At 32.9% G+C, this 19,225-nt stretch overlaps 1 protein-coding gene across 8 annotated transcripts in view; it reads right to left on the bottom strand.

Moving 5' to 3' along the window:
- Positions 1-19,225, bottom strand: part of LOC126880616 (NAD(+) hydrolase sarm1) — a 496,620-nt gene that overhangs the window by 184,555 nt on the left and 292,840 nt on the right. The window lies entirely within an intron of this gene.

The following is a 19,225-nucleotide window of genomic DNA, read 5'->3' as shown; positions in this document are numbered from 1 at the left end:
AAATTCTATATACAGCGAGGAGTACGGCAAGGAGATACCATCTCACCAAAGCTGTTCACAACCCTTTTAGAACATACTTTTAAGAAGGCAGATCTGAACGAATATGGTATCAATATAAATGGAGAGAAGCTCAGTCATTTGAGATTCGCAGATGACCTCGTCCTTATAGCCGATCGTAGGGATGATGATGCAATAATAATGTTGAACAAGTTATATCACGCTTCCTTGGAGGTCGGACTAAAGATTAACATCAACAAGACGCAAATAATGACTAATCTGGTGCTAAATCGTAATATTGTTGTTGATGGAATGGATATTGAGCAGACTGCATCTTCTAAGTACTTGGGACATGAAATTCGATTGGGAAAAGATAACTAGACGTGCGAGCTCCCACGTCGCATAGGATTAGCCTGGGTAGCGTTTGGTAAACTGAGCTATGTATTTAAATCGGACTTACCCGTTTGCCTGAAAAGGAAAATCTTTGACCAGTGTGTATAGCCTGTACTCACTTATGGAGTGGAAACATTAACACTCACAAAAAAGGTAGTGAACAAGATTCGCATAACTCAGAGAGCTATGGAACACCAGACGTTGGGTGTCTCCCTGAGGCACCGAATCCCAAACGAAGAAATACGTCGTAGAACAAAATCAACGGACGCCGTCGAAAGAATCGCGTCGCTCAAGTGGAATTGGGCAGGACACGTCGCCAGATTCTCAGACAACCGATGGACAAAACGTATTGTCGAGTGGAGGCCACGAGAAGAAGCACTACGGAGCAGAGGACGACCACCAACCAGATGTGCTGACGATCTGAAGCGTATTGTCAGCAACTATATGCAAGCCGCACAAAACAGAGAAAGATGGAAAGAGCTGAGGGAGACCTATGTCTAGCAGTGGACGAGTACGGGTTGATGATGATAACATATATATATATATCATCATGGGTTAGGGATGGGTCGCGAATATGAAAAAACATCAGAAGGTGGGTCGCCAGATATAAAAGGTTGGGAACCACTGGTCTAGACTAAACAAACATTTGGGTGTTATCGACTAGAGAGAAGATATTTATGCATATCTAGTTATCTAGTACTCGTGAAGGCACCACGAGCGTCAGGTTATAATGAAAACCAGCCTGTCCACTATCAAGGCAGTTGAATGTTATCAAAAGGATAAACCTGGATGAGGCGCTTTGAATGATAAATAGATAATAGATCTGTAAATGTTGCAGTGTGACACGCCATATTTTTCCCAAATTGTAATCTACATTCACGAAGCACAATGTCAAGGCTGCAAAATTTACAATAGGCAACTTGTTTTGACTAAATCCAATAGCAACAATAGCTGAAAATCTATATTGTAATCAGAATTAGTAATCTAAATATGTATTACTATCTTTTAAAGAAGGCTTCACGAAACTTGGGAAAACTAGTCTTTTAAAATACAGCACGTAGTGAAAGTGTAGTAGGTAGTAAGTGCGAAATATTAAATACACGGCATTTGGTTAACCAACAACCAAGTGGCAGGGTGGACAGCTACACATACCTAGGTACCAACATAAACAGCCAATGGTACCACTCTAATGAAATAAAACAACGCATAGGAAAAGCGAGATCAGCATTGTTAAAGATGAAGTGTCTTTTCAGAAGTAACGATTTACCACTTGGAACCAAAATCTCTATCGTCAGATGCTATGTACTTTCTACGTTATTATAGGAGTGGAGGCCTGGACACTTTCCGAAGCTTCTTTAAAAAAACTCGAGGCATTCGAGATGTGGTGTTACAGACGCATTTTAAGAATTTCGTTGGTGGATCATGTGACTAATGTTGAGGTTGATAATGCGAGATTATCAACACTATCAAAGAGCGCAAACTAGAATATCTTGGACATGTTATGAGGAATGAACAGAGATATGGCTTGTTGCAACTCGTTCTTCGGGGCAAGATATTTTTTTAAAGAAAAGAATAGCGAGAAGAAGAATATCTTGGCTTCAAAACTTGGGAATACAACCGGACTATTCCGAATAGCAGCAAGCAAACTTAGAATAGCCATGCCGATTGCCAACATCCGAAACGGATAGGCACCCTAAGAAGAAAAGGGGGCGTGCATGATTTGGACGCTAAATTTAAAATTCGACGCTGAAAAATAAAATTACCTGTTTCTGCATACATGATTTGGACGCTGGGTCTAATTAAAATGTAAATGGAAAGTCAGATAATAAAATTCTAGAGATTAAGCTTGATAAGGTTTATTTGTCACTTTGAAATAAATACGACATACATTTTACGAAATGGTATCGATCGATACAGTTAGTTTGATACTCATGTATCCTATCTCTAACGAACATAATTTTTTTTCTACTCTTTGGATCTTTAAGTCTATTACTTTCATGGACACTATTAATTTTAATGTAAGTTTCAGTTTGAAAATTTTTTAAAACATCAATAAAATGGAAAATATTTGGATGAGCATGGTAAAAATTATCATTAAAACGCGAGTGGAACGATTCATAAAATCATATATGAAAGATTCTTCGACTTCTGAGGGAGGTAAAAATGGCAGCCCAAAAAATATATTTCAGCCATTTAGATATTTCACTGTCTGCCAATTTATATTCCCGTATTAAATTAACGTCTTTAACAGTCATGTGGCTCAAGCAATCTACATTTTCTTTCAACGCACTATGTATGATTTTGGACGGCCTTTCGGTCAAATTATCCTTAGCCTTCCTTTTGGCACTGCTACGCACAATCTGTCTATTAAGCGTCTTCATATCACACTCGTGATTATGTTCTAGATTACTTCGGATCACTAACTTTTCTGGCCCTTTCGTGAATATCTTCGCTTTACACGACCATTTTACGCACCTCCAATACGTTTCTCCCGATTTTAGTGCTTTATCTTGAGAAAAAGTAAAACTGTTCACTTTGAGCAAAATTTTACCACGATTACTTACTAACGTTGAAATTTCCATATTCACTATTAGTTTATATTCCTGTCTAGTACATGAGTTATTGTAAATAGACACAGGTTTATGGATTACAAACAAATTACCAGTTTATTTTTTGCGGGAAACGAGAGTAATTAGTTTCGGTAGTACCGTAAATAAATTATCAATATGTCATCAGATGTTACTATACAGAATGTCTCACCGAATAAATCCTATTCTACCTCTTACTCTACATCAGTGGAATTTATACAACCCGTTGGATGTGCATGATTTGGACGCTAAATTTAAAAGACCCAAAAGAGGAAGACCCTTTGGTCCTAACTTTACTTTCTGGCAGCGTCCAAAACACGGGTACTTTTAAGACCCTCAGGTACTAAGCGTCGAAAACATGCCCACCCAGAAAAGGATGTAGTGGAAAAAATAATACATTTAGCTCTTATTTTTAGGGCCAGTTGTTCAATCAATGGTTAACTCATGGATTAAGTAAACCATGATTAAATTTAATTCGAATATTATTTCTAATTAAGTTGTTCAATGCAGGTTAACATTCGGATTTATTAAACCCAAATACTGAAGCAGTGACAATGTTGCCAGTTATTAATTAACGGTTTGGAACAAACTTTATCATGAAAATTGTACCGAAAAATTGTTCTGTGGTATAAACGATGGTGTTCATAACTTTTGACGCAGCGAGGCCCCCATGTCAGTGATTATTTTCGTGTTTTAAATTTAAATTTCAAAAAATGGAATAAAAATAATAAAAGAAAGAGAACTACTAGCTTTACGGCTGACGAAGAAGAACTATTAATATCTTTTGTTAAAAAATATAAACATATTCTCGAGAATAAGAAAGTGATGCAGTTACAAATTACGAGAAATTTAAAATCTGGGAAAAATAGCCCAATAGGCCAAACAAGTTTGTCCTGAAATCGGGTTTGGCCGGTAATTTTATATATTTCTAATTAACTATTATAAATAGTTTACCTATTTGTAGGATGAGCCTGTCTCTTATACGATCAACAATCAAAAAAACTGTTTCCTTTGGTACACGAAATCTATTCAAAAAATCATTATCTGACCACTTATGAAAATGGTTTTCTTTTACTCGAAAAACAGGATTTTTTCGTAGAGGAAAAAATTATATTAACAACAGCTAAGAACTCTTCGTCTTCTGTGATATATTCATCTTCAAAATCAAAGACACCACTATTAGCAATAGCCATAATTATATGTAGACACTAAATTATAATAGATTATTTTAAATCTTATCTAGGATTTAAAAGTAGCAATAACAACACAATATATTATAGTGCAATACCTATGGTTGTTTTAATCTGGAATTTTCTTGACAATATTTAATTTAAAGCCAGAAAATAAGGTTACAAATCTCTAGTTAATACTGTTAATCCTTCGTTTTTGGGCGATTAAGATAATCTCTGGTTAACAGATGGTTAAGTGTTACACTTGCATTGAACAACGCAATATTACGTTTAATTGAAGATTATTTTTAATCTGAAGATAATCTCCAATTGAACAATCGGGCCTTAATGTTAATGTCAATTGTACACTTGCCGTTTCCTTAAATTTCAGAAGTACAGTAATAATACACTTATTGTAATTCGCATTGAAATGCTCCATACATAATGTATATAAAACGTTATTGTTTTTATTTTTCGTTAGCGATAAATATTCAAAAGTTGTTGTCGTTTTACTAAGACAATGGTAATATATGATAAATAATCCAAGAGACAGGCGTTGCCTGATATTTAGGACAGATCTTCGATTACTTGGAAAAGTCAATGCAAACAGTGTTCTACATAAACAAATAAGTGTCTCTTTGCTTTAGGAAAGAAATAATAAGATAAGTATTTTATTTACGCGTTAAATATAAATACTAATACTAACTGAATGACAAATGAACTGCTAAAATATTGTGAAGCAGGCATGACGGAACAATAAGGGAATTCATTATTAACAAGATTATAAAACAATGACATACCAGAAGAATGGAGATGGAATAGAGAAATGATAAATAGATGATAAGTTTAGCAGATGAACAAAAAGTTTTTCGCACTACAAATACATACATAGAGTCCGAAAAATGAAAGAATACCCATGAACGAACATATAAAACACGCTGTATTTTCCTGTCACCGTGTCACAAAGAAAATTGGCCAGCGCAAGTACATGTAATAATAATTATTCGTTCATAAGTATTCTTTCATTTTTCCTACTGTATTTGTACTTACAAATGCAGTATTCGTCATAAAACAATTTACCTAGAAACCTTTAGTATAAGAGAGAGATCATAAAGCAGCATTTCTATGTCTGATCCACTTGAAGAAAGCATACGATAGAGTAAGATTTAAATTCAAAGATATGCATTATCTTTTGTATAATAGAGAATTCCCTTTGGTACCATCAAAACTATTGAAAACATCTACCAAAAGAAGATAGAAGATGGAAGTTAGAATAGATGGATCACTTACGGAACCTATAGATATAGATATTGGGGGCAAGGGGGCACATTTAGATCTATACTCTTCAATTAATCATGGATGAAGTCATCAAAAGAAGACGACACGGAAAATAAAACAAAGAAATCAGAATCCTGTGATATGCAAACGAGGCAGTATTGGAGGAAGAAGAATAATGTTTAGTTTCTTGTCCTCTTGAACGTTTTACTAAAATTTATACACTGTGTCCGTAAAGTATAAAACAAATTCTTTTTTAGCTAAACACTCAACGAAAAAGGTACGTAATATCAATAAAAATGTTAATTCAGACAACAAACGCAATTCTTAAAATTTGTCCAATTCTTGGTTTTATTGGAACAACAAAGCGATGTTAATCAATTCATTATTTTCGTTAGTTGAGCCAATGTATTACGTTTATTGAATGGACGAACATTCATTATGTATACCATAATATCACTTTATTGATATTACGAACTCAGTTCATTGAGTCAACGAACACTATTTATTGAAACAATGAACTTTCATTATGTATACCATAATCTCACTTTATTGATATTACGAACTCTGTTCATTGAGTCAACGAACAATATTTATTGACACAACAACGTCGTTAATTGACCGACGAAGACAATTCGTTGTGCCAATAACAGTGTTATTTCTCCTAACGTATTTCGTTTATTTCTACAATTATTTCCGTTTATTGTTACAATTAATTCCGTTCATTGGCACAATAAATACGGTTATTCTTACAAGCAATTCTATTCATTCTTACAATCAGTTTCGTTCATTCCTACTATGAACGTATTTTATATTAATAATTACTGAATGCATTAGCCCAATGTATCATATAATTGATTAATAATAATTTTTTAAATCCCCTTTTTTGTCCTTAACCTTTAGGACTTTACACTGTTTGATTTCTCATAATTATTATATCGCTTATACAGTGCACTGGAATAAGTGTTACACTCCCCCCCCCCCCTTATTAACTTATTCATTTTTAGCACATAAGCAAAACGCTCAGACAGGTCGATTTTTAAAATTATCAAAGTATATTATAACATCAATGTTTCGAACTTTACACGATTCCTCTTCAGGTGACAGGCGTAACTTTGATTTTTTTTAATGGGAAAGTACATCATGTGACAGCTCATTTAAAAGTGTTTGAAATGGTGATTTCAAAAATGTATAACACTTTAATCATTTTTGAAAGCGTAGGGGCAAAATTTCGATCGAATTATTTTTAAACGCATTCATTTTTTTGGAATCCTGAGAAAACTAATAAGTATTTTTGAAAAATTTAACCTCAGAATAAAAGACTACATTATTACTGAGGGCTGAAAGTCCCTTAGAATAAACAAAAAGTTTCTTTTGAATAGTATATTTGAAATAAAAAAATCATACTAAATTTTCTCTTTTTCACCCCTGTGACTTATTAAAATAATCATTATAGAAGTTTTCAGGGACGTCAGACCCTCGATAATACTGTAATATTTTATTCTGCGTTTAAATTTTCAAAAATACTAATTATTTTTTTCATTCAGGATTCGAAAATTTATTGTCAGTTCATCTTATAAATAACATCACAAGACAATATTAAAAGTAAACACTTACAAACAAAAGACACTGACAAGTTTATTTTTAATTAGAATGTTCTCCCGTATTTACCTTATCAGAAAAAACTTACTTTTATTCAAATATAAAAAATAAGTAATATCTTATCCTTATCTTCCTTCTACTACGGACTACACTTGGAAACAAAATGCAATTATTATTCGGCACTTTCAAGGAAAAGCCGTTACATTTCAAATGGTCAAGCAAAACATTTATTGTCTCAACAACCACGATTATTGTCACAATTAACGCATTGATTGTGGGAATTAAAGGCAGTAGTAGATTAATTAATGCATTCGTTGGCACAACAATCAGTGTACATCTATTCAATAATCATATATTACTCTATATTAACAACATTTGTACATTGTTTTAATGAAATCTGTACGTTGTCACGATAAACCAAGGTAATTGCTTGTCATCTACGAAATCAAGAACGTGAGTTGTTGCCACAATTAACAGTATTTATTAAATACACGAAACTAAGTTATTGGCTGAATAAATTGAGTGTTATTGATTAATGTACTCTAGTTATTCTCACAATGATTATTCAATCATTGTGACAATAACCAAATACATTCGTCAATGTCTAAAAGTTCGTTGAAACAACAAACTAAATTGTTGTGACAACGAAATACTATTCAATAATCACTGTTAATCAATATTACGAACTAAATTTTTTTGAGTGAACAGAGCATTTTAAGAAATAATCCTGAAACAGGTCGATTTTTGATTTTAATTTACCGTATTTTAAAATAATATTCTAATATACAGGGTGAATTACTTTCGAGTAATGACGTCACCGTCATTTTTTTTTAATGGAACACCCCCATTTTGTCTCAATTTTCGGATTACTCTAGCTGAGCTGATTCCAAAAATGTATCACATGTTGATTCCAATTGGTACAGGGTGGACAAAATACAATAGTTTTTTGTCTGCTCATAATATTAAATTTTAATTAATTTTTGATATTAAATTAAAATATTAAATTAAACAATATCAAAAATTAATTAAAATTAAAAATTAATTAAAATATCAAAAATACAATAAGTATTTTTGATAATATTGTTAATTTAACTAACGCGTTACTTTATGAACACACACAAAGCTATTGTATTTTTGTCCACCCCGTAGCAATTTGAATCAACATGTGATACATGTTTGGAATCAGCTCGGCTAGAGTAATCCGAAAATTGAGACAAAATGGGGGTGCTCCATTTAAAAAAAATGACGGTGACGTCATTACTCGAAAGTAATTCACCCTGTATAGTAGAATATTATTTTAAAATACGGTAAATTAAAATCAAAAATCGACGTGTTTCAGGATTATTTCTTAAAATGCTCTGTTTAGCTAAAAAAGAATTTGTTCCATACCTTACGGACACAGTGTATATTTAATCCCAAACCATATAATATGAAATTTTTAAATGTGCACCAACAAATCTTAAACTTCAGCTTAGCCCAGCTCAGCTTATAGTTAGAGCATTACATATGTTGGTGCAACCAGGCATAAATGACCAAAGGTCAAGATTATTTCATATATACAGGGTGTCCCGAAAAGATTGGTCATCAATTATACCACAGATTCTGGGGTCAAAAATAGGTTGATTGAACCTCACTTACCTATATACAATAGTGCACACAAAAAAAGTTACAGCCCTTTGAAGTTACAAAATGAAAATCGATTTTTTTTCATATATCGAAAACTCTCAGAGATTTTTTATTGAAAATTGACATGTGGCATTTTTACGACAGCAATATCTTAAAAAAAAATTAAGTAAAATTTGTGCACCCCATACAAATTTTATGGGGGTTTTGTTCCCTTAAACCCCCCCAAACTTTTGTGTACGTTCCAATTAAATTATTATTGTGGCACTATAAGTTAAACACATTATTTTTAAAACCTTTTTGCCTCTTAGTACTTTTTCGATAAGCCAGTGTTTATCGAGATATTTTGAATATTTGTCGAATCCACCACATATTTGTATATGGTTAAGTACGGTTATAGAGATCTGTTAATAATCTGAAAATTTATTTATAATTTACATTTTTAGGTATATTTTGAAAAAGAAGCTACATCTCGATAAAAGGTGACTTATGAACAAAAGACTAAGAGACAAAAGTTTTAAAAACACTGTGTTTAACTAATGGTACCACAATAATAGTTTAATTGGAACGTACACAAACATTAGGGGGGTTTAAAGTAACAAAACCCCCATAAATTTTTTACGTAAATATATTGAAAAAGAAGCCGCATCTCAATAAAAACTGGCTTATCGAAAAAATACTAAGAGGCAAAAAAGTTTTAAAAACGTTGTGTTTAACTAATGGTACCACAATAATGAATTAATTGGAACGTACACAAAAGTTTGGGGGGGTTTAAGGGAACAAAATCCCCATAAATTTTTTATGGGGTGGACAAATTTCACTATAATTTTGTTTTAAGATGTTCCTGACATAAGAATTATACATGTCCATTTTCAATAAAAAATCTCTAATAGTTTTCGATATATTGAAAAAAATCGATTTTCATTTTGTAACTTCAAAGGGCTGTAACTTTTTTTGTGAGCACATTTGTACTAAGGTAAGTTAGGTTCAATCGAACTATTTTTGACCCCAGAATGTGTGGTATAATTTATGACCATTCTTTTCGGGACACCCTGTATAGAAATTCGGGTTCAAAACGTCCTCCGACGTTGTCCGATTCCTTGTTGCCAATATCTTCTATCATTGCAGTTTTCATCTTCTAATCCTCGTACACTCATTGATCGTCTTACTCCTTGTATCCATGTCGTTCTTTGCCTTCCTCTTTTCCTGTCTTCTGTAGGTATCCATTTCATAATTTTCTTTGGCAGTCTTTCCTCCCCCATTCTCTGAACATGTCCGTACCACGTTAATTGTTTCTTCTCAATGCATTCTACAACCGTTTCCTGTAAATTCATTCTTCGCTTTACTTCCTCATTTCTAACCCGGTCCAATCTAGATGTTCTACTTGCTCTTCTTAGGGCGTCCATCTCAGTAGCTTCTATTTTTCGTTTTTGGTGTTCCTTTATTCTCCATGTTTCGGATCCGTATAGCGTATACCAATGTGCTCTTAATCATGGTGTTGTATATTCTCATTTTTCTTTGTTTCCCTATCTCGGTACTCACAAAACTCCGTTCAATGATTTAATTACCGTTCTTGCTTTATTTATTCTGCTCTTAATTTCTGCATCGTCAGTACCTTCCTTGTTGAAATTAATGCCCAAATACTTACATTTATCACAGCTAGTTATTTTCTGATTATTGTCCAATATCATATCAGTTGAATCCTCACCAGGCATAAATATTGTGTTTTTTCTACATTCATCTGCAATCCCCATTTTTTGTATTCTTCCTTCAATTTGCGAGTCATGTATTCCAAATCTTCTTTATCGTTTGTACATATTATCTGATCGTCTGCAAACTGAAGGGTGTACAGGCAGGTGTTGTCGTCGATTTGGATGCCCATTCCACTGCATTTTCTTTTCCATATTGTAAGGGCTTTGGCGACATAAATCTTAAACAGAGTCGGTGATATGCAACATCCTTGTCGTAGACCTTTGTTGACTGTAAACAAATATGTTATTTTGTTTCCTAATTTTACTGCAGATTTCATGTCACTGTATAAATTTTGGACAGCTTTTATGAGAGTAAAGTTAATGTTGGAGTTTTGCAGTACTTCCCATAATTTCGGTATCGGTATACTGTCATATGCTTTTTGCAAATCTATAAAAACTAGGTGTATTGGCTTATTCCGTTCTAATTTTTTTCGATGATTTGTTTTAACGAAAATACATTATCCGTACAGGACCTTCCAGCTCTAAACCCGCATTGTTCTTCTTCTTCTTCGTATCCTGAGTATTTTTGTTCAATCAGTTCTCTTAAAATTTTTGTATATACATACTCTGCTTATTGTATTTGTTACTGATATTCCCCGATAATTGCTACATTTTAGTTTATTGTCCTTTTTATTGATGTACTTTGTAAATAGGTACATATGCCAGAGATTCGAAAAGTTTTTTAGTTCCATTTTTCAGTAGTTCGGCATTGATCCCACCTGGACCAGGAGACCTTCCATTTTTTAGTTGTTTAATTGCATTTTTAACTGCTACACTGTTTATGTTTATTTCTTCCCCTACAATTTGTATTTCCGTCTCTGTTGGTTGTGAGTATTCGGGCCTTTGTTCAGTTAATAAGTTCTTATAATGTTGAACCCATTTATCTGTTGGTATTAATTGTAGTTTGTCGTTGCGTGTTTCGTTATTCTTGATCTTGTTCAGAAATTTCCATGATTCACTGCATTTTCGTCCTCCTATGTGTGCTTCGATTTCTTGGCACTTTCGATCCCAGGTCTCTCTCTTACTTTGAATAATTTTATGTCATTTTATGTCTATCATTTCATAATCTATAAAAAATCTGTGCATCCCTTAAATAATAATATTATAGATGAAATTATTGAAGTGTATAGCTACTTGCTACAACATCTATAAACTTACGCAGTGTTAAAGAGCAAAGAGTCTTTGTCTTCTAAGCACAATTTTGGTTTCATTATCGTGTTTTTTGTTTCTATTTCATATGTATGCCATAGTAGGTGTAATGCATGTCTTGTATATTCTAAGCATCTATCTAATTTAGCCTATGTTCCTATGTATCTGTTGAACTATGTATCTTTTGCAGCATCATTACCACTAAAGCTGTTCTAGTTCTAGTTTACTTCTTCTCTAGTTTTGGTGTTAACTATGAGTTTGCATTTCGTTCGCTCTGTAGCTATAGTCATATATTATGTCGTTTCGATTGATATGTTGGTAATGAGTTCGCTAGTTATCTGATGAAATTTATGTTATTGTTTTTATAGGTTTTTCCCAGTTTAAGAATATAATTAGTATGCCATGTAAACTTTGCTGATAATTTTGTTGTTAATTGTAGATTCCATTTTGAAAGTAGCTACACTATCTTCGATTTGATTCCTTAATAAATTTAAAAAATGCTATCTACAAGAAAAGCGATGAAAAAGAAATATCCTTTTACTGCTTTAGACAAGAAAGAAAAGTTCTTAAATTACCAATCTGTTTTTCTAATTGTTCCCCTATATCCCTTTTAATCTTAAACCACTATGATCACCTTTACCATCTTTCAAGATATTGCAAAACTGAGATACCAGGGGGCACACAGATAGTATTGGTCATAGACCTTTATAAAGAGTAAAAAACTCCCTTTCAGCTTTCTTTGTTTTTAAAATATTGTGCATCCATATTCTTAGCCGTTTATTGATCGAATGATGCTCTTATTCATTCAAACATAAAGCAATGATAGCCAAATCACTATTTGAAAAATCTTTAAACATGTTACACAAAATGTATGCAAAGAACCGTGTTTTTTTTCTGACTCCCGTTAAATTGAACCCATACCTCGCTTTACGGCCTAGATACATTCCACGAAACATGGCCGCAAAGCGAAATGCCGTATAACGAATCAATTATTCTAATACAAATTCATAAAAATTTAATGTGATCGGTTCAAAATTTGTTAAATATATGTTACATGGTTTGTCGTTAAAAATGCATTTTATCTGTTTATTTTATTTAAATCAAAAATACATACAGAAAGCACATAGACTGGTATATGTACTGTTATGATCTGCTTCTTATTAATTTTATATTAATTATTATTTATTTGATTAATTATTTAATTGTCGCAAATCATACATAAAAAATGAATAAAAAAATCTCAGGGTGCCTTTTTATACTATTTAAAAAAAATCCAAATTATTTCACGTTATACTTATCTTCTCTCGTGGGTTCAGTATCTCTTAGTTGATCCTAATCGGGATAAAATAGGGAAAAGAAATAAAGCAAAATATTAAAATAAAAATACAGAATTGTCTTTTATTTATCAAAATCAATACTCTAAAATCTATCAAATCTAAAACCTGTGGACATAGATGTCCGAATGAAATTTTTACCACTTAAATTTATTATAGTTAAAAAAAAAACAATTTATCGGTTTGTTCCCGATGACTTTGGTAAAACAAACTAAACAAAACAAATTTATGTATTCGCAAGATTACCTATATTTACTATTTACTTTTTGAAATATTGGAATTTTAATTCACATGCTTTTTACTCAAAAATTTAGTTTCCGAACATAAAAATCTCTTTCACATAAATTGACTGACCTTTTGCTTCACTCACTCTGATGTCTTCTCGTGACCCAAAACAGCTCTCCCTCGTTGACTATGTTAAAGGCTACTCATTAAAGCCCTCTCCGTTCTCCAGCTTCAAAACTATCAGCATACCAGCACCAATTCTCCAACAAGCCTCTTTTGACACGTACTCGATTCAAACAAAACTCCAAAAATTCTCTGCTCTCCTTCTCACAATAATACAGAATCAAAGAGGTATTTCGTCTCAATTTGATCTGTCTCTCGTTCCACTTTTCAACACTATTCTCCACTATCAAACAGCCACTGGTACTTGCTAACTATCTATCCACGAAAACGTCGAACTGCTCCTCAGCGATGCCAAAAACATAATGCCTTCTTTTTCAAACTCACTCAATCATTCAATCCACTTTTCCCCTTCCAAGTTGCCAAGAATCAGAAACATCGACTTTTCCATTCGACAAACAAACAGTCATTTTCAAAATTATTCCGACCATCCTAATTACTTTCGGGGAAACTCTACAACATTTACTCGTGTTGAACAAAGATATTAAAATTCCAAACTTTCTTTTTAAACCACTTTCCCAGAAAGTGATAATTACATCTACCTGTGGATTCTATAGTTCTCGTCATAAACAATCTATTTTCATTTTAAATCTAAATACATCGTCCTTTTCACTTTAATTATTCACAAAAGTCTTTAATGGTTCATCGGAAAGCTCATTAAAAAGAGAAATCCACTTACATCCAAACTAAATTCTAATAAATATTTACAGCTCAATATACAGGGTGTATCAAATTTATGTGCCCGCGTTATTTAAAAAAAAATTTAATTTAATTTTTATTTTGCCTTTGATTGATAAAATTGAAAACACAATAGTACATATATGTAAAATAATAATATTCCAAAAACCAAAAATAATCTACAAACTCCAAGGTTCTATAATGGGGTAATGGTTATATTATAACGGGTAAATGATTTTTTTTTATTTAGTCCTGTAATAGGCCTTGGATTTTTGGACAAATTAGGTGGTTTTAGCTTAAAATCATGTGGCATTTGCACTAAGTAGCAAAGTTAATCGTTCATTAGGCCATTTATAACCAGGCGCAGATTTTTCGGTTTTTGAAATGTACGTGCAATCAGGCATTTGCTTCCAACAAAGTCCTGTTTTGTCTACGTTAAACACTTGTTCGGTTTATTACCACCTTTTTCTATAATTCCCTTTAACATGCTAAGATATTCCTTAGATGGGCCTCATCTCATTTTATTTTCAAATTATGTATAAACAAGTGTATTTTCTTAGAAACGAGTGTGCATCGAGATTGCGTTTGCTCGAGAATGACAACATGGAGCCGTTATAGCGAAACATTTTAGGCCGTAAATCGAAACCGTGCCGTAATTGAACAGGGCCGTTATAGCTATAGCGAAATGCCGTATACAGAGCGGCAGTATAGCGAGGTATGGGTGTAGTAGGTATAACAAACTTCTTGCCTTGATCATGGGCGGACGTGACCTGAGCGCCTAATAGTGTATGTACAAAATTCTTAATTCTGAATCGGCCTTAAGGATTGGAAAAAAGTACAAAACATAGATGCAAAAGTAAATCTCTGAATTTTACCATCTTTAATACAACCTTTGTATATAATCGAATGTCCTTGAATTTACCGCAAATATTGGTCGTGACTACAAAGGTATTAGACTTAAATTATGTATTTTGAGAAACTTTAACCGACCAGCATATCCAACAGGTGGGTGTGCTAATAAACTTGTTTTGCAGATGTTTTCAAATCTGGTTTTCAGAATTCGTTACTGAAATGTAACGATTTTATTTTTTTTACAAGGATTGTTTATAAAGATCTTCCGTTAGTGTTAAGAAAGGCGGTAAACTGAAGAAAAAAAGCGGGAAAATTTGGCGCAAATTTTAATTCTACGTAGTCTTGCGTGTCTATCTCACTAGGATGCAGCGTTTTTTCTCATGGCATTATCTATAGCAGTGATGGGCAAAGTACGGCCCGCGGGCCAACTCCGGTCCGCAAAACTGTGGAGTATAACCGGCCGCTAGTTCTAGTATTTGTTGACTACAAAAAAGCCTTTGACACTATCGAGATGGTAGCCATCTTAAGAGCTTTGAGAGATTGTAGAATCGACTACCGATATTCCAACATTATTCAACATATATATGCAAATGCCACAACAGCAATAAACCTCCATACCCAAACTCAAAAAATAAAACTAAAAAGGGGAGTTAGACAAGCAGACATGTCACCAAAACTATTCAATTCCGTAATGCAGCATGCATTCCAGATATTAGAATGGGAAAGCAGAGGTTTGAATGTCGATGGCGAAAGGCTGAACCACCTACGATTTGCAGATGACATAGTTCTAATAACCGACGACTTAAAGGAAGCCCACGAAATGCTGCAAGAACTACAACGAGTTTCTCAAAAAGTAGGCTTGGAAATAAACTTTGGAAAAGCTAAAATGATGACCAATTTAGTACCTAGTGGACCATTGAAACTAGAAAACTGCCATATCGAAACAGTTGACAAATAATACACGAAATACAAATAAGTAGAGACAACCAAACATGCGATTTATATAGAAGAATAACTTTAGGATGGGCAGCGTATGGCAAACTAAGAGACGTGTTCAAGGAAAACATCCCAATTAAGCCAAAAAGAAAAGCATTTAACCAGTGCGTACTTCCGGTGCTTACTTATGGAGCTGAAATACTAACATTGACTAAAACATCAATAAGAAAATTACAAGTAGCAAAACGAAAAATTTAAAGATCTATGCTTGGCCTAACTTTGAGAGGCAGAATACGAAATGATCAGTTACGGCAAAGAACTGGGTGGAAGACATCATAAAACGCATTACGAAGTTGAAGTGGAAATGGTCAGGACACGTCGTTACAACAGATGGATAAAGAAGATTTTAGAGTGGCGGCCAAAGGTAGATAAGCGAAGTCGTGGAAGACCACCTACCAGATGGACCGACCATAGATAAGGTATATATAAGTAGACCGGTATATATAAGGTATATATAAGTAGTATATATAAGTATATAAGGTATATTATATAAGTACATATAAGGGACCGACGACATTAAAAGAATAGCGACAAACTGTATTACAGCTGCACAGAGAAAGGTGGAGACATCTTGAGGAGGCCTATGTCCGACAGTGGACAAATTTGGCTGTGCGATGATGATGATGATTACCTATAGAGATTCTATAGGTAACGGCATAATAAGAAAATAAATACATTATAGAGCTCCTCTTCAGTTTCTTCTGAACCCTAAGAAAAAAATTACACTTTAATGCAAGATATTTAATTATTTACAACTGTCAACTTCCTTTAACTTTTATCGACCGTCATATAACTTTGTTTTTAACTAATGGCTTCATCTAGTGTTCAACACTATTTTAAAAATATTTCTTGCATTACGAGACTTTTATTAATACATACAACCATAAAAAAGATGACCGTCCTTCATTTTTTTGCTTTGTTTATTTCCTAATTCCGTAACTTGATTTTAATGAAATAATCAATCAAGTAAACATTGGATTGGATAACTTCTGGACATGATTGCAAGCACAATAGATCATTTGAATTACTGATTTCAAGCAGAGGCAGCCACAGCCACGCATAAACTATTAAGAATTTCTAGAATTACTTCAAGAAAGAAATAATTATTTCAGTTAGTTGATCAGATTGATACGTGATTATTTTTATTTAAATGCTGTGTAAATAGTTGCTTATATACATTGAAAACTTTTTTAAAAGTTATACACAATCGCATAACGGATCTGCAAGAGAACATGAAAGGCGTTATTTGGTATGATTCTGCTAATATCCCAGTGAAGGAAAAAATTTGCTGAAAATATCATATACAGCATAAGTTCTCGAAACTTCGGTATATCTGCTATATATAAAGTCCTCCCTCTACACCTAATATAGCTTTTATTTAGCAGTGCTATACCAAGGGATATTGTATCAAGACGAATTCGAATCACCTTATTGCAAAACTACCTTACTATGCTGCAGGTTTGCCTGTAGGACCTCCATTAAAGTCATTAGGACCTATTTGGGGTACTGAAGCTATTTTCTTGTGGCATTTTTATAATAAATTACTTATAATGGGAAATAAGCCACAATTTTACTAAAAAAATGATTTTATTAACGTTTCCAAGCCCAAATCGGGTTTCGTTGTCAAAATACAAAATACATACATACTACTAAAATAAACAAAAATGTTGTTGCTAAGTAAAAAATTCTTCTAATAATTTATTTAATCTGACTCATTTATATTGGCAATTCAGATTTATATTATACATTTTAAAGTAGAAGACTTTAAAATGATATCGCCAATATTTATGAGTTGCGTTCCTGGGACGACTTTACTAAAAGTTAGTTCATTCGATTACATGAAATCAATCCCAACTCAAGAAAATTCGTCACAAAAAATCATAGCATGTGCTCTGTCTTTAAAAAGACAACCAAATGCAACGATGACAGTAAGTATTTGGTCTTACATTTAATTTACTTTCAAAAAACTAATACCAAATTCTGACTTTAATATTTTAAATTATAAATAATATTAATAATACATATATATTAATAAGTAATACTAAAATATAAAATTTGTACTAACTCGATATGTTATTGACTTACTAATCGTGGTATATTCTTTCTATTGACTTCCTCTTTCAGTATGGGTAACCACATCTTACTGCATTCTAAAAAATACATAGATAGTAAAAAGAGAAAAATCAAAGAAGCGGCTCTAATTATGCTAAATGAAACCAATTGTGTCGCAAATTCCTCGGTAGAATGCAGTAGGATGTGGTTACCCATACTGAAAGAGGAAGTCAATAGAAAGAAAATACCACGATTAGTAATTCAATAACATATCGAGTTAGTACAAATTTTATATTTTAGTATTACTTATTGTATATCTATGTATTATTAATATTATTTATAATTTAAACATATTAATGTCAAAATTTGGTATTAGTTTTTTGAAAGTAAATTAAATGTAAGACCAAATACTTACGATGTCGGGATAGTATCACGAGGTTTTTTCCTGGTTTTCCCTCGTGATTTACTATGGAATCTCTAACGCGAGAATTTTACTGTCATCGTTGCATTTGGTTGTCTTTTTAAAGACAGATCACATGCTATGATTTTTTTGTGACGGATATTCTTGAGTTGGGATTGATTTCATGTAATCGAATGAACTATCTTTTAGTAAAGTCGTCCCAGGAACGCAACTCATAAATATTGGCGATATCATTTTAAAGTCTTCTACTTTAAAATGTATAATATACATCTGAATTGCCAATATAAATGAGTCAGATTTTTAGAAGAATTTTTTTACTTAGCAACAACATTTTTGTTTATTTTAGTAGTATGTATTTTGTATTTAGACAACGAAACCCGATTTGGGCTTCGAAACGTTAATAAAATAATATTTTTAGTAAAATTGTGACATATTTCCCATTATAAGTAATTTACTATTTGGGGTAGACAGAATGCGGGTCGAGGTTGCCTTTCTGCTCGTTTCATTTGTTTTTATTTGTAGACTCTGGCCCATTTCTTTTTGTCTCCGTATTAATTTTATTGCCTAGTTGGGAAAAATGCTGTCAGATACAACAGTACGCTCATACGGCGATATAATCCCAAATTGTACGAGATTTATAAAGAAATAGTAAAAGATATAGATGTAATATCCTTTATAAAAATTGGTAGGCTTAGATTATCTGGACATGTTTCAAGAGCAAATGAAAATTAATCATCCAGACTAACCCTATTAATCTCGTAATAGGAAATAGGCCCAACACCGAAAGGTATGGGTCTACTGATTAAGTAAAGTAAAAAGAAGAAAATAGGAGTAGAGGTAAACCAAGACTGAGATGGAGGGACGGTGTGGAAGACAACGCGATGAAGATCGGCGCAGCCTATATTTGCCATAAGCTGCCTCATAATGAATAATTTGCCTT

Source organism: Diabrotica virgifera, chromosome 2 (assembly GCF_917563875.1).
Source record: "Diabrotica virgifera virgifera chromosome 2, PGI_DIABVI_V3a".
Taxonomy (NCBI): Eukaryota; Metazoa; Arthropoda; class Insecta; order Coleoptera; family Chrysomelidae; genus Diabrotica; species Diabrotica virgifera.
The sequence above is the reverse complement of the archived record's forward strand: the minus strand, read 5'-3'. Positions and strand labels throughout refer to the sequence as shown.